General features: G+C 47.8%; 1 long non-coding RNA gene across 1 annotated transcript; it reads left to right on the forward strand.

Annotated features, from left to right (window-relative positions):
* Positions 1-5,335: 5,335 nt before the first annotated feature.
* On the forward strand, positions 5,336-13,794 carry LOC109284500 (uncharacterized). The gene is made up of 3 exons (XR_002091978.2): positions 5,336-5,554; positions 8,388-8,553; positions 13,528-13,794. It is a non-coding gene; the product is annotated as an uncharacterized LOC109284500 (long non-coding RNA).
* Positions 13,795-14,564: the final 770 nt, after the last annotated feature.

Here is a 14,564-nt window from a genome sequence, read left to right on the forward strand (position 1 = left end):
TGTAATCAATCAGATTGATTTATCATGCAATACTAAATCATGGGTTTGTATGTGTTGAATAAAACCCAATGGCCAATAACAATATACCTGAAGCAGCAGCTTCCCACTCTGGCCGACTAAAAGGTCAAACTGCGCAGATGGCTTCAAATTCTGTTTTGAATGTGGACAGGACAAGCAGGGGAAAAATCCCTGATGGAGGTATCTGTTACTTCCCCTGTACTCAGTGGGCCCTTAGACAACCAGAATTACCATCAAATGGGTAGTATAGATCAAGAATGGGGTGGTCACCCACAGAAGTCATTCATTCAACATATCCCTTCAGCCATTGTAGCTGGTGTGCCTGCTGTGGATTTTCTGGCAGAAGAGAGATATCCTTCCCCTGTCAAACTCCAAAGGGTGAAAATTAGAGAAACTGTCTAGCAATGTGTTTTGTCCACTACTGCCTGGTCCTAAGACAGGATCATAAAAAAGTAAGGTCATTGGTATCAAGGGTTTCTGGAAGATCAAATATGATCACCCAGGAGAACTTGCATCCTTCATTAGGAGTCAGCCTGAGCTATACACTGGCTTGAAACCAAACAGATAAACTGAAACCAGTATCCAACTGTGATGGAAGTTACTTCAACACCACTTACCCAGTCTTCTCCAAAAGCCAGTACAACTACTGGAAAAGAATGAGTGAGGGGCTTAACTGTCAGGCAGTAACTTCCTTGCCTTTCTGAGGGAAGACATTGAAAAGTTTCATTGAAAATGAGCCCAAGACTTACCTGATGGTGTCCAGAAGTGATAAAGGGCTTGGTTCTGATGCAACTCTAACATACGCAGAATCTTTTTAATGAAACTGAGTGAAACTTGGCCAGAGAAAATGCAATGTCTCTGTTTTGTTTCAGGACAGCTGCTATATCTGAAGCATAGACAGAAACTCACAGACTTCTCCCTAGAAAAAGTATCTTTCTCTTTGTATGGGACAACTTAGATACCTGTTTGAAGAAAATGGTTTTCCTCGAGGATCTCTAAATCTTTGGAGTTTACAAGACCATCCAAAGCTAGCTGTAGGGATCCTGAATGAAGTGACCACGTAGGCACCATATTGGAAGGGAACCAGCACACTGCGGGCTTGAATTTATAATCCAGTTTTGCCTGATATGTTATCTTCAGTGTTAGTGTGATGTTGTCTTGCATTCAAACGCTTGTCTAAATCTGTCCCAATTCTGCAGTTGATCCAATAAAAGATATCACCCTAAGAAATCCTCACCTCATGCATATTATCTTAACACATAATAGTCAGAGGTATTGCAGAGGCTGCTAACCACAAAGAGTCAGCATTCATTGTTATGAAATTTCTCCTTCCAAGCTCTCTGCCACTGCTCTCAGCAGTTCATACACTCCAAACCTGAGAACACATCATGGAAGCTGCTTCAGCATGTCACTCTGTAGCCACTCCTAACAACTTGGTCTCTGGGGTACTTGACAGCAAGTGCCGGGGACAAACCCTGGGCAGTTACACTGATGTATTTCTGAATTTGGAACATGACAGTTGAAGCAGATTGAGGGGGACTTGCTTGGATACAGCAAACCAGAACAGATTGCCACCAAAGCATATGTTGAAAATAGTTTTTAGACTTGCACCCCTCAGAAAATGCCTTTAGTTTTCACTTTTTTTGACAGTAGAAAAATAATGGAGCAATTTTTCTGTTGCAAAGAATTCAGAAAGACCACAACAGGTCAGAATAGATGTTTTTACATGTGCCTGAGGATGAGTGGAGAAGTGCTTTAATTAGAGTGGCTCCAAGAAGGGGCATCGGTGGGAGGGGGAAGAGGTGGTGGCAGAAGTGGTAGTGGGTGGGCGGGCAGGCGGTGGGGAAGTGGCAGTGAGTGGATGGGTGGGAGGAAAGCACAGTTGGGTGGGAAATTTGGGGCCTGCACCTGTGCCGTGGGGCTGGGGCCGGGGCCGGCAGGGGCCCTGAGTGGGATGGCAGGAGCATGGAGCCTGGGCCAGCAGGGCCATGGTGTCCACCTGGCTCCATCACGCGGGGCTCCCTGGCACTCGCATGCAGTTTCTGGGTTCTCTATCCAAGTTGTGTGCCTCCAGGGGGAGACCTGTGCAATGGAGCTGGCAGCCCAAACCTGCTCATTGCCATCTGCAGGGCATGGGGAATGGTGGGGAGCTCCATGCTATGGAGCTGGGCCAGCTCCTCCTCTCTCTGCCACCCCAGCTGAGCCTCATGACCTGCACCAGCAGCATCATTGCACAGGGCTTCCCATGTCAGCATGGGGCTTGGGCAGAGAACTCAGGAACTGAGTGTAAGCCATGCATGATGGAGCCAGTGGCCCAGCCAAATGCAGTCCTAGGGCTCACCTGGACCATGCACTCCTCAGAGGTTTCCACTTGCCACGTGCTGTGAGCGTCCCAAGGGCACACTGCCTGCTGCTGCTGCTGGCAGCAGGGGCTGTGTAAAATTGGGGGGGGGGGGGGGTGGTGGTGGTGGTGGTGGTGGTGGTGGTGGTATGTGGAAAAGCTTGAGAGGGTCCAGAGAAGAGCTACCCATATGATCAGAGACTTACAAGGCAAGCCATACTAGGAAAGGCTGAGGGACTTGGGTCTCTTCAGCTTAAAAAAGAGAAGCCTGGAGGGGGGACTTCATAGCAGCTTAGCACTCTATCAGGAGAATACATCAAGGGCTTAGTGAACAAATGTTCACCAGGGCACCCTTGGGGAAAACCAGGAGTAATGGCTACAGACTCCTGGAATACCTTTTCAGGCTTAATACTAGGAAAAACTTCTTCACAGTTAGGGCCATCCAGACTGTGGAATAAACTCCTTCCACAGGTGGTACAATCACCTACCCTGGAAATCTTCAAGAGGAGACTGGATGGTCAGCTTGCTGGGGTCACCTGAATCCAGTTGTCTTCCCTGTCTAGTGCAGGGGGGCTGGACCTGATGATCTTGCAAGGTCCCTTCCAGCCCCTTACAATCTATGAATCTATGTATGAGAGGGGGCATGTCTGTGGCAAGGGGGGTGGTATATGTACACCCGACCATACACATCCACACACCCCACCATACACACACCCCCACACCCTCCTATGCACACCCCACACCCACACACCTCGCTCGCCACTCCCCCACCATACACCTCACAACCCCCCCCACCACACACACACACCCATAACTCCTGTATCTACCCACATATACATCTATACATCCCCTGCCTCACAAACCCCAAGGGGAGGGATTTCTGGCGGTAAAGGCCAGGGGTTGGGGCAGGACTTCTGGTCCCAAGATGGCGACCAGGGGGCAGGACACATATCAAGGAGTGGGGATAACTTGTCCAGGGTTTTTATAGTTCTGGCCTGCCCCCTTCTGGTCACCTGACTAGCTGGCTAGGCTCAGCTTTTAACCCTTACCCTGCCAACAGGCTGTGCCTGGAAAGTTCTGGTCTTAAAGGGACCAACTCACCTTCTGGTATGAGGGAGTAGAGCCAGTCTAGGCCCAGCAGGGTATAAAAGGAGACTCCCTGAGTGACCAGCTGGGAGTATACAAAGAGGGGCAGCAGTTTTGCCCCCCCCCTTTGAGGGGGAGCTTTTAAGCTTGATGGGAGGAAGTAGGGAAAGAGGAACCTTGTGAGACCAAGGAACAGTAAATAAGCCAGCTTTCAGGCAAGTTCTCTAGGGAAGGTGTGCTTGGAAGAAGGTCAGTAAGAGGGAGGAGGCAGATTAAGAGACCCATAGAAATGGCTGGAGGATGTCCCGGTGCCAGAGCCACTGCTTCTCCTCGCACCTGTGAGGTGTCTGTCCAGGCAGGACCACTCACCATTGAGGCTTCCACCCAGGTCCAGGTTTGGTGTTGTGGAGGCTGTAGCTTGCAGGTTTCTTCTGGTGATAGCCAGGTGGGGGAGTGGCTGTGATGTGAATGGTGCCTCCTGGTGGTGTCCCTCAGGGAGCAGGCAAGAGAGCTACAGGAGGAGGTGGTGAGGCTTTGAAGCATCCTCCATCATGAGGTGCTGAAGGAGACCTCTGAGACTGAGAAGGAAAAAATGCCAGAGGCAGAGCTAGAGAAGGGAGAGGACATGGACTCCAAGTAAGGTGGAAGCTTGTGACATCTGGCAGGAAGCAGAAATCTTCATCTCCACCTGCAGCAGTTTGTATGGAGAAGAGATATGGAGCCCTAGCAACAGAGGGGGAGGAGCACTTTCCACTAGTGGAGGAAGTCGGGCCAAGGTGGGAAGGATTGAGACCACCACCACCACCACCACCATCAAGAAGAAGAAGTGACAGATGGTGGTGGTTGGAGATTCCCTTCTGTGGGGGGCAGAAGCATCTGTCTGCCAGCCTGAACTTTTGTCTTGGGCAGTCTGCTGCTTGCCCAGAGCCTGGATGCGAGATGTCATGGAGGGATTACCGAGAGTCATCTGGCCTTCTGACTACTACCCCATGCTGCTCATTCGTGTGGGCATCAATGATACTTCCAGGGGAGATCCTGAGCAGATCAAAAGTGGCCACAGGGCTCTGGGTGCAAGGGTGAGGAGAACAGGCTCAGGTGGTATTCTCCTCTATCCTTTTGGTCAAGGGAAAGGACTTGGGCAGGAGCAGACACATCCTGTAGATCAATGCATGGTTGTATAGATGGTGTCACCAGCAGGGCTTTGGCTTCTTTGACCATGGGATGATGTTCCAAGAAGGATTGCTGGGAAGAAATAGAATCCACCTGACAAAGAGAGGGAAGAGCATCTTCACAGACAGGCTTGCTAACTTAGTAAGGAGGGCTTTAAACTAGGTTCACTGGGAGATTGAGACTGAAGCCCTGAGGTAAGTGGGGAAGTGGGTGACCTGGAGGAAGCACAAGCAGTAATGGGCAGTCTCATTCTTCCTGAGAAATTGGGGCAATCAGCTATTTACCCTAGGTGCCTGTACATGAATGCACAGAGCCTGAGAAATGAGCAGAAGGAATTGCAAGTCCTAATACAGTCAAGAAACTGACAGGATTGAAATAACATAGACTTTGTGGGATAGCTTGCATGACTGGAGCACTGTCATGGATGGATATAAGCTGTTCAGGAAGGACAGGCAGGGGAGGAGGAGGAGTTACACTTTATGTAAAAGAGATGTACGATTGCTCAGAGCTCTAGTATGAAACTGGAGATAGGCCTGTTGAGTGTCTCTGGGTTAGGGTCAGAGGGGAGGACAACAAGGGTGATGCCATAGACCATCAGACGAGGAGGATGTGGTGGATCAAGCTTTCTTCAAACAGCCTGTGGAAGTTTCCCTATCACAGGCCCTGGTTCTCATGGGGGATTTCAATCACCCTGACATCTGCTGGGAAGGTGATACAGCAGTGTGCAGACAATCCAGGAAGTTTTTGGAGAGCATTGGGGACAACTTCCTGGTACAAGTGCTGGAGCAGCCAACTAGGGGCCATGCTCTTCTTGGACGGCTGCTCACAAACAGGGAAGAATCGGTGAGGAATGTAGTAGTGGATGGCAGCTTGGGCAGCAGTGACCACGAGATGATTGAGTTCAGGATCCTGAAGGGAGGAAGGATGGAGAGCAGCCAAGTAAGGACTCTGGACTTAAAGTCCGATTTTTATTTTTTTTAAACTCACTCAGGGAACTGATGGGCAGAATTCCTCAAGAGGCCACTCTGAGGGGGAGACAAGTCCAGGCGAGCTGGTTGTAATTTAAAGAAACCTTACTGAGAGTGCAGGAACAAACTATCCCAATGTGCATGAAGACTAGTAAATATGGCAGAAGATCAGTGTGGCTTACCAAGGAACTCTTCAGTAAGCTAAATCACAAAAAGGAAGCTTGTAAGAAGTGGAAAGTTGGACAAACAAATAGGGAGGAGTATAATTGTATTGCTTAGGCATGCAGGGATGAAGTCAGGAAGGCAAAAGCATAATTGGAGTTGCAACTAGCAAGGGATGTGAAAGGTAACAAGAAGGGTTTCTACAAGTATATCAGTAACAAGAGGAAGATCAGTGAAAGTGTGGGTCCCTTACTGAATGGGGGAGGTAACCTTGTGACAGAGGATGCAGAAAAGGCTGAAGTGCGCAATGCCTTTTTTGCCTCCGTCTTCACAGGCAAGGTCAGCTCCCAGACTATTGTACTTGGCAGCAGTTTGGAGAGGAGTTGAGTGGCCAACTGTGGCATAAAAACAGGTTAGGAATTATTTAGAAAAGCTGGACATGCACAAGTCCATGGGGCCAGATGGAATGCACCCAAAGGTGCTGAGTGAGTTGGATGATGCGATTGTAGACCCACTGGCCATTATTTTTTAAAACTCATGCATTTAGTGATGCTGCTCAAATGCACTGTAATTATAGTGCTTCAGAGCAGACTCAATTATCAAGTCTGTTGGAGCATGGTAATTACTGTTCAAGCTTTAGTTAAAGTGCCCCAGCTGCCATTTTTCAGCACAGGGACACTGGTACATGAGACACTCTGGATGCTTTAATTAGAGAGGCTCTTCGATCCATTTTAAAGTGCTCCCCCACCCACTCCGAGTGCACATGTATAAATGTCCATATTTAAGGGGGGGGGGGGAAAAAAGAGGACCTAGGGAACTATAGACCAATCAGTCTCACCTCAGTCCCTGGAAAAATCATGGAGCAGATCCTCATGTAATTCATTTCTAAGCACTTGGAGGATAAGATTGGGAATAGGTAGTATGGTTTCACCATGGGCAAGTCATGCTTGACCAACCTGATTGCCTTCTAATGATGAGATGACGAATGGCTCCGTGGATGCGGTACACCCATGGATGAGGTATACCTTGACTTCAGCAAGGCTTCTGATACAGTCTCCCACAACATTCTCTTAGGCAAGAGAAGGAAGGATGCATTGGTTGGATGAATGGACTGTAAAGTGAATAGAAAACTGGCTGGACATTGGGTTCAGAAGATAGTAGTCAATAGTTTGATGTCTACTTGGCAGCCACTATCAAGTGGAGTGCCCCAGGGAATAGTCCCAGGGCTGGTTTGGTTCAATATCTTCATCAGTGACCTAGAAGATAGGATGGAGTGCACCCTTAGCAAGTTTGCAGATGACACCAAGTTGGGGGGAGTAGCAGATTACACTGAATCCTAACCCTTCCCTCCAGCGTAACATAGAAAATTGGAGGATTGGGCCAAAAGAAATCTCATGAGGTTGAATAAGGACAAGTGTGAAATCCTGCACTTAGGACAGAAGAATTCCATGCACAAGTACAGGCTTGGGACTGACTGGCTAGGCAAAAGCTCTGCAGAGGAGGACCTGGGGGCAGTAGGCTTAATATGAGCCAACAGTATGCCCTTGTTGCCAAGAAAGCTAATGGCATACTGGGTTGCACTGGTAGGAATGTTGTCAACAGATAAAGGGAAGCGATTCTTTCCATCTATTCAGCACTGTTGAGGCCATATTTGGAGTACTGTGTTCAGTTTTGGGCCCCATGACTACAGAAAAGATATAGAAAAATTGGAGAGAGTCCAGTGGAGGGCAGCAAAAGTGGTTAGGGGGCTGGGGGACATGACTTATGAGGAGAGGCTGAGGGAACTAGGCTTATTTAGTCTAGAGAAGAGAAGACTGAGAGGGGATTTAGTAGCAGCCTTCAACTACCTGAAGAAGGGTTCCAAAGAGGATGGAGCTGGACTGTTCTCAGCGGTGGAAGATGACAGAACAAGGAGCAATCTCTTTTAAGTTGCAGCAAAGGAAATTTAGGTTAGATTAGGGGGAAAAAAAACCCAAAACAAACAAACAAACTTTCTTACTGGGAGGGTACTAAAATACTGGAGCAGGCTACCCAAAGAGGTTTTGGAATCTACATCCTTGGAGGTTTTTGAGACCCAGCTAGGAAGAGACTTGGCTGGGATAATCTAGCTGGGGATGGTCCTGCTTTGAGCAGGGTTTGGACTAGATGATCTCCTGAGGTCCCTTCCAAACTTGATTTTCTAAGATTCTATGAAATTCTAGGGGGGGAGGGGAGAGAGAGAGAGAGAGAGAGAGGACTGAAGCCCAGCTTGGGCAAGAGCTGGGCCAGGGCCAAGAGGCCCAGTATCTAGGAAGGGCAGAGGCAGGGCTGGGGGATCCTGTGCATGAAAAGGACAAGAGACAAGGGCCATGAGGGCCCAGGAGCCTAAGTAGGCTCAGCAAGTGTATTGTCCAGGACTGAGCAAAGACCAAAGCCAGATTAGGCATATAAGGGCTGGAGCTCAGAAGCCAGGTCCAGTGCTGGATCCTTCTGACCAAACAGTTGCATCAAGGCATGGTAGGCAAGTGAGAAGGGGAGGGCACCCTAGGACTAGAGTAGGGCAAGGGTCATGGGGCTTCCAGGGAGCATACTAGCTACTCCTGGAGCACCAGCCCAGGTACAGTGCTCCATCGCCCTTGTGACTATTCTGTGCTTTGTTCCAGACCCAACATCCACGCTTCTGAATGGATTAATGAATTGTATCAAGTAAAATGAAGAAGGGTAACTTAAAACACATCATCTATTCAATGAGAACCATTTAACGTGTCTGCTCCTAACCTGCAGTATGGACAAGCAAACAGTGGTAACTTAGCATTTCTTCATGCAGGAGTAAGTTACCTACTAAAAACACCACACTAGGTATCTTCTAAACATCTCCTGTGATAACTGATAGGAAGAAATCATTTACCCGCTCTGCAACACCTTAGTCCTTCCTTAACACATGCTCTCACAAACTTCCTGCTTCTGATATTAACTTTTCTAACTTCATTTTACAAACTTCCTGCCATGACGGGCAGGTTCTGTCCATTGTTATCATTAGAATTGTTCTTCATACCTCTGTTTGCATAACGCATATAAATCTCTCAAACACTGTCATGAAGCCATGCTAAATTATTCTTTGCCTTCTGGATTTCAGTTTTATTCTGGTCTATGCTCACCTTGTGTGTGTCAGGAATAGTACCACATGCCTCAGCTTTTATAGTAAGTCCAAAGTTTTTGTTTCCTTACTTTCGACTAGCTCCTTTTGTTCCCCTACTTCCTACAGCTTAGGAAGTGGACACTGGCATCAGCTCAACCTGATTATCACCCATTCCCAAGACTTCCGTGATATAATAATTACGTGACCCTATCATGCTGACTGTGATACCAATCATTCATTGGTACGCAATAAAGTCAAATTGCATGCCAAGTGACTGTACAAGAGCAAGAAACTCTCCTTACTATGAATAAATGCCATGTGACTGAAAATTGAAGACATCTCAATTCATTAAAACTCTCTCTGGGGCTCTATCATATCTTAAGCTGTGTAATACTGCTGAGGAGAAATGAGTTCAGCTCAAAGGAGCCATCTATCAAACTGCCTTGGACTCATGTGGTACCTTGCATTGCAGGTCAAATGACTAGTTTGATGAAAACTCATCTGAAATAATCCTACTCATGGTTGGGAATGGTCGACTCCCTTTAAATATAAACATGACCCTCGCCACTCCCACTTGCAGGTGCTTCAAGAGATCTGTCAAAAGTTCAAATATACAGCAAGATGATGTGCAAATGATTATTGGCTACAACTGTGCGATGGTATCCAGAAAGCTGCTGAGTGAGGTGGCATGTGAACAATGTATAGGGGCATCAGGAAAGCTCTCAGACCTGTTCCAAGGTAGATCATCCTTTTAAAATCCTCCACAGGTGAAGTCATCAATAACTGCAGTAAGCAGATGGATCGATGGGCTGAACATTACTTTTGTGCAAATGTGGTCTGTGACTGCTCTCTACACACTCACACTTGAAGACCTCTTAACCCTGATAATGCTTGACCAAGAACCTACTGTAGTTGAAGTAGAAAAAACCATTGGTCAACTTGCTTGTGGCAAAGCCTCAGGTGCAGATTGCATACTAGATCAAGTTATTAAGTGCTGGAAATCCATCCTCCTCCTTCCATCTGCATGAACTAATATGCATGTGTTGGAGAGAAGGTGAAGTTCCTAGTCACTTTGTACAAAACAAAGATGATATGAGTGACTACAATAACTATCATGGTATATCCTTAGTTGCATCATTGGGAAGCTGTTCATCAAAGTTGTACTGCTAAGACTGAAGACCCTTGTGGACAGAGTCTACCCTGAGTCTCAATGTGATTTCAGATCCACTAGATCCATGAAGGATATGATAGTCTCCTTAAGGCAGCTACAAGAAAAGTGCATGAACAAAGGAAATCTCTGTATAGTTTTTGATCTTGTCAGTAGAGATGGTTTGTTACAAATCCTGAAGAAAGCTGGCTGCCCCTCCTAAGCTGCTGAGCATCATCAAATCCTTCCATGTTAGTATGCATGGAATGGTGCAGTTTGATGGGTCACATTCAGAAGAATTTGAAATCAAGAGTGGTGTCAGCCAGAGCTGTGTCCTAGCTCTGATGCTTTTCGGGATTTTCTTGGCTATCCTACTCAAATATACATTCAGTGGTGTTCACGTGTATATGTTCAGACCTGATACAAGCAAGGATAAAAGGTTTCTCCATTATCTCAAAGTGAAGTTCTTGTCCATGAAATGCTTCTTGCCAATGACACAGCACTTGTTAGTCCTTTAGAAGCAGGACTGCAAAGTCTCATGGATCACCTTTCTCATGCTTGTAGTGATTTCAATCTCACCATTAACCTAAGGAAGACGATAGTCATGGGTCAGTGTAACAGGTTGCCCTCCCCAGCGCCATCTTTTGCTTTATCTGCTACATGTGTGGTGCCCTTTAAGTCCCCTTAAGGTTTCTCATGTCCTGCTTTCTACTCATCTGCCATATCTTGATGGAAATATTATACCAATGTTTTTGTAAGGGGGAGACTGTCTATTTTATTTTGTATGTTGGGGTTCTCTGCCACCACAGGCCTTGACCCCTATCTTTCTCTAGCTAGGCCTCCCTATCTAAACTCACCAGATAGGGTTTGACTCCAAGGCTCTAGCTCCTTTGTCTTGGGGCTTGTAGCCCTCCTTTTTGCCCCAATCTAGAGCCCAGCCTCCCTGACCCAGAGGCCCATCCACCAGCCTCACAGCCAGGGGGTCGCAAGTTCAAAGCCAGGCGGCGGCCCCGAACCTCCACTGTCCCAGTCCAAAAAAAAAAACCATGCAGCCACACCCCAGGCACACCAAGCCACTTTAGCCTTTTATGACTGCACCCTCTGGCGCTGGGGCCTGTGCACCCTGAATACTGCACCCTCTCTGGTGCCAGGGTCCCTGCGCTGTAGTGGGCCCCCAATGAGGTCTCCTCCTTCCCCAATAGCCTCACCTAAACCACCAGTTGTTAATCAATCAAGAATAATAAGCAGTCTGTCCATGGCCTATAACCACCACCAAAAATATAATTAAAGCATGCCAGCTTACATTTTCACAGGGGTTTGTTCTTCTGCTCCCCACCATCTGCTATGGTCCTTCTTCTGGGGTTGCTGCCGCTTCTCCGAGAATCCTCAGTAGCTCCCCTCCTGCAGCAGCTGGACTGCTCACCAAGCCTCTCCATGGAGCTCTTACATCCACTCCTTCCCCTTTGGCTGCTGGCCCTTACTGCTGCCCAGGCCAGGGTTTTTATAGTTCTGGCCTGCCCCCTTCCGGTCACCTGACTAGCTGGCCAGGCTCAGCTTTTAACCCTCACCTGGCCACACTGCACCCAGAAAGTTCTGGTCTTAAAGGGATCAACCTGCCTTCTGGTAACAGGGCTAGGGTTCCCTGTTACAGTCAGCAAGTTGACCACCCTCCCGAAGTTAGAGTAAATGATGGAAGCCTGTAAGTGGTTGAAAAATTCACTTGCTTGGGCCCCACAGTTTTGCCAAATCTTGGCTTGGAAGCTGAAATTGATGCTCACATTGGAAAGGCAAGCAATGCCATGGCTAAACTTCAAAAGAGAGTTTGGAAAAACAGAGTGCTCTCTCTGTCTATAGTGCTTTTGTACTTAGTTCTATATTGTATGGCAGCAAAACATGGACACCTTATGCCAAGGAAGAAAGAAAACTGAACAGTTTCCCTCTTTGATGTCTCTGCTGTATAGCTGGGCATAACATAGCGAGACAATGTCCAACTCCACTGTTCTGGAATGGGCCAAGATACCCAGTATGTTTGTGTTCCTGAGACAGAGATGCCTCTGTTGGTTAGGACATGTGAACTGTATGAATGATGGCCAAAAACCCAAAGGCATACTCTATGGTGAGCTGACCACTGGCAAAGGTCAACTTGGATGGCCCAAACTCCATTTTGTTGATGTCTGTAAGAAAAACCTTTGTGAGCTGCACATCAATGGCCAATGCTGGGAATCAATTGCTTCAGACTGCTATAAGTGGAAAGCTGCTATGAAGCAGGGCCTACATCGCTCCAGATAGAGACGGTCAATGATGAGCTAGAGAAGAGGTGTCAGAGGCAGGAGAAACAAAATGGTAGCTAGCATGCCAATGCAAATGCAACTGAGTTTATATGTGACTTGCTGGAGGGTCTGCCTGTCATGCACCAGACTCCTCATTGCCTTTTCCTCATTGCCTTCTCCTCTAGACCAGTACAGCTACAACCTGGATACTAGGCCTATGCGAAGTGGCTAGTATTCACTTCGGATTTGGATTCGGCTGATTTGGGGGATTCGAATCACTGTCCCAGATTGATTCGGCTGAATCTGATTCGGAGATTTGGCTGCTGCCGAATCTCCAAATTGGCCAGGCCCATCCCCTGCCCGCCCCAGCTCCAGGTTCTTTGAAAAGAAAAAGCCCTGACTCAGCAGGTGCTTCCAGGCAGGGGGCAATTTCCCCACTGCCCCACATGACATGGCTCTACACGAGCCTCCCTACTCCACTCCCCCTGCTGTCCCACCCGCTGCAGCTCTGGCCCTTTAAGACAAAAGAAAACAAACCCCGCACTCACTATTCCTGCTGGTGGGGGCAATCCCCACTGCACCACACCATGTGGGGAGCTCTGCATGCGCCCTCCAAATCCCCAAGGCCATTGCAGGAGCGGTGAGTCCCGGAGTTTTTGTCTTAAAGGGCCAGAGCTGTGGCAGGCAGGGAAGCCATGGGGCCGCTGGGGGCATGGGGGATGCCAGGGGGGCTCGTGCAGAGCCCCCCATGCAGTGGTGGGAAATGGGGATAGCCTCCCCGCCTGGCAGCACCTGGTGAGCACCAGGGTTTTTCTTTTAAAGGGCCAGGAGCTGGGGTGGGTAGGGCAGCCATGTGGGAGGGGTGCTGGAGGAGTGGGCAGGGGTCCGGAGGGTTCGGGGAGCAGGCAGGAAATGGTGGCTGACAGGGGTCCGCCCATGGCCAACTCCCCCACCCCTACTTAACAGCTCAGAGTTTGGCTGCAGCTCCTTGCTGCAGCCAGTGGGGACTGCCTGAATTTCTGAAGCTCTCCAAATCTTTTCCGAAGATTCGGAGAGCTTCAAATCAATTTGGACCTTTAATTGGTCCCCTGATTCGATTTGGATTTGGCCACCGAATTGGGCCAAATTTCTGAATTGAATCATCACCCAAAGCTTCGCACAGCCCTACTGGCTAGTTGCCACATGGAAGATATTGGATTTTAGCTGACTCCTTTTTAAAAATGAAATCTTCATATTTTCCCATTTAGGAAGCAGCTGTGCCCACCTGAAACCTGAGATCCTGCTCCTGCCTTCGTTTCAAGGTCATTTGCATCATCACCAATCCTCACAGGAGATGAGAAGCTTCATACCAGCTATGAGCTGCCTGCCCAGAGGAGTTTTCCATCTATTGACTCCTCTGTGAAATATGAACTTTCATTTCTACCCAGAACTTTTTACAATCTTTTCTCTAATGCCTGGTGAAGGGTGTGTTGTGCCCAAAAGCTTGCAATTAAAAAAATTTCTTTGCAAAAATCTTGTTGGTCTAATAAAAGATATCATCTCTACTACGAGTCCTGATTGCCTTCAGACTCCTTGGCCACTCAAGAAGCTGTGGTGGTATCTGGTAACCTACCAAGGGTGCAGTCCCCATGGTCTCCCAAGACCAATGGCTATCAATGATGATGAGGTTGCTGTGCCAATGGTGTTGAAATCAAATTATAGCATTGTAACCATTGCTTAGTGACTTCAGGCATGTACAGAAGTGCTCCATGCATGTTTTCAGCTTACAGTGCTCTTAAACATGACTGAAGTGCAGTCTTAGGGGAGGATGGGGGAGTGGGGGCGGACCCTGATCCTCCCTGCACTTTCCAGACTAGGAGGCAGGGAGCACCCTGCAGTCTCCTGTGGCTTTTCCACTGGTCAGAAATTTGACCAGTGTACAAAAGTTTATTTAAAGTGCTGTAGTTTGCTAAAGTGCTGTAAAATACAGTGCTTCAAGTTTAATACCTCATTTAACAAGGGTTAATTGAAAGCGCTGTACCCATTTTTAAAGTGCTGTAAAGCCCTACACTTCTGTTAAGTCACAGCAATGAAGCACTTTAAATGGTGAAAAAAGCATTTCTGTACACACCCTCAGTTCTAATTACTGTTTGATCTAACTTCTGGGTGTTAGTTAGGAGTAAGTGAAAAACTCTCTCTCACCTTGTTCTGGTAGTGTTAGAGTGATGTTGTTGATGGTCCAGTAAATGTGAGAAGCAAGTATTTCTGTGGCTGGGGGGGGATGGGGGGGAGAAGTAGACACAGC

This window comes from Alligator mississippiensis, chromosome 13 (assembly GCF_030867095.1).
Source record: "Alligator mississippiensis isolate rAllMis1 chromosome 13, rAllMis1, whole genome shotgun sequence".
In the NCBI taxonomy this organism is placed as follows: Eukaryota; Metazoa; Chordata; order Crocodylia; family Alligatoridae; genus Alligator; species Alligator mississippiensis.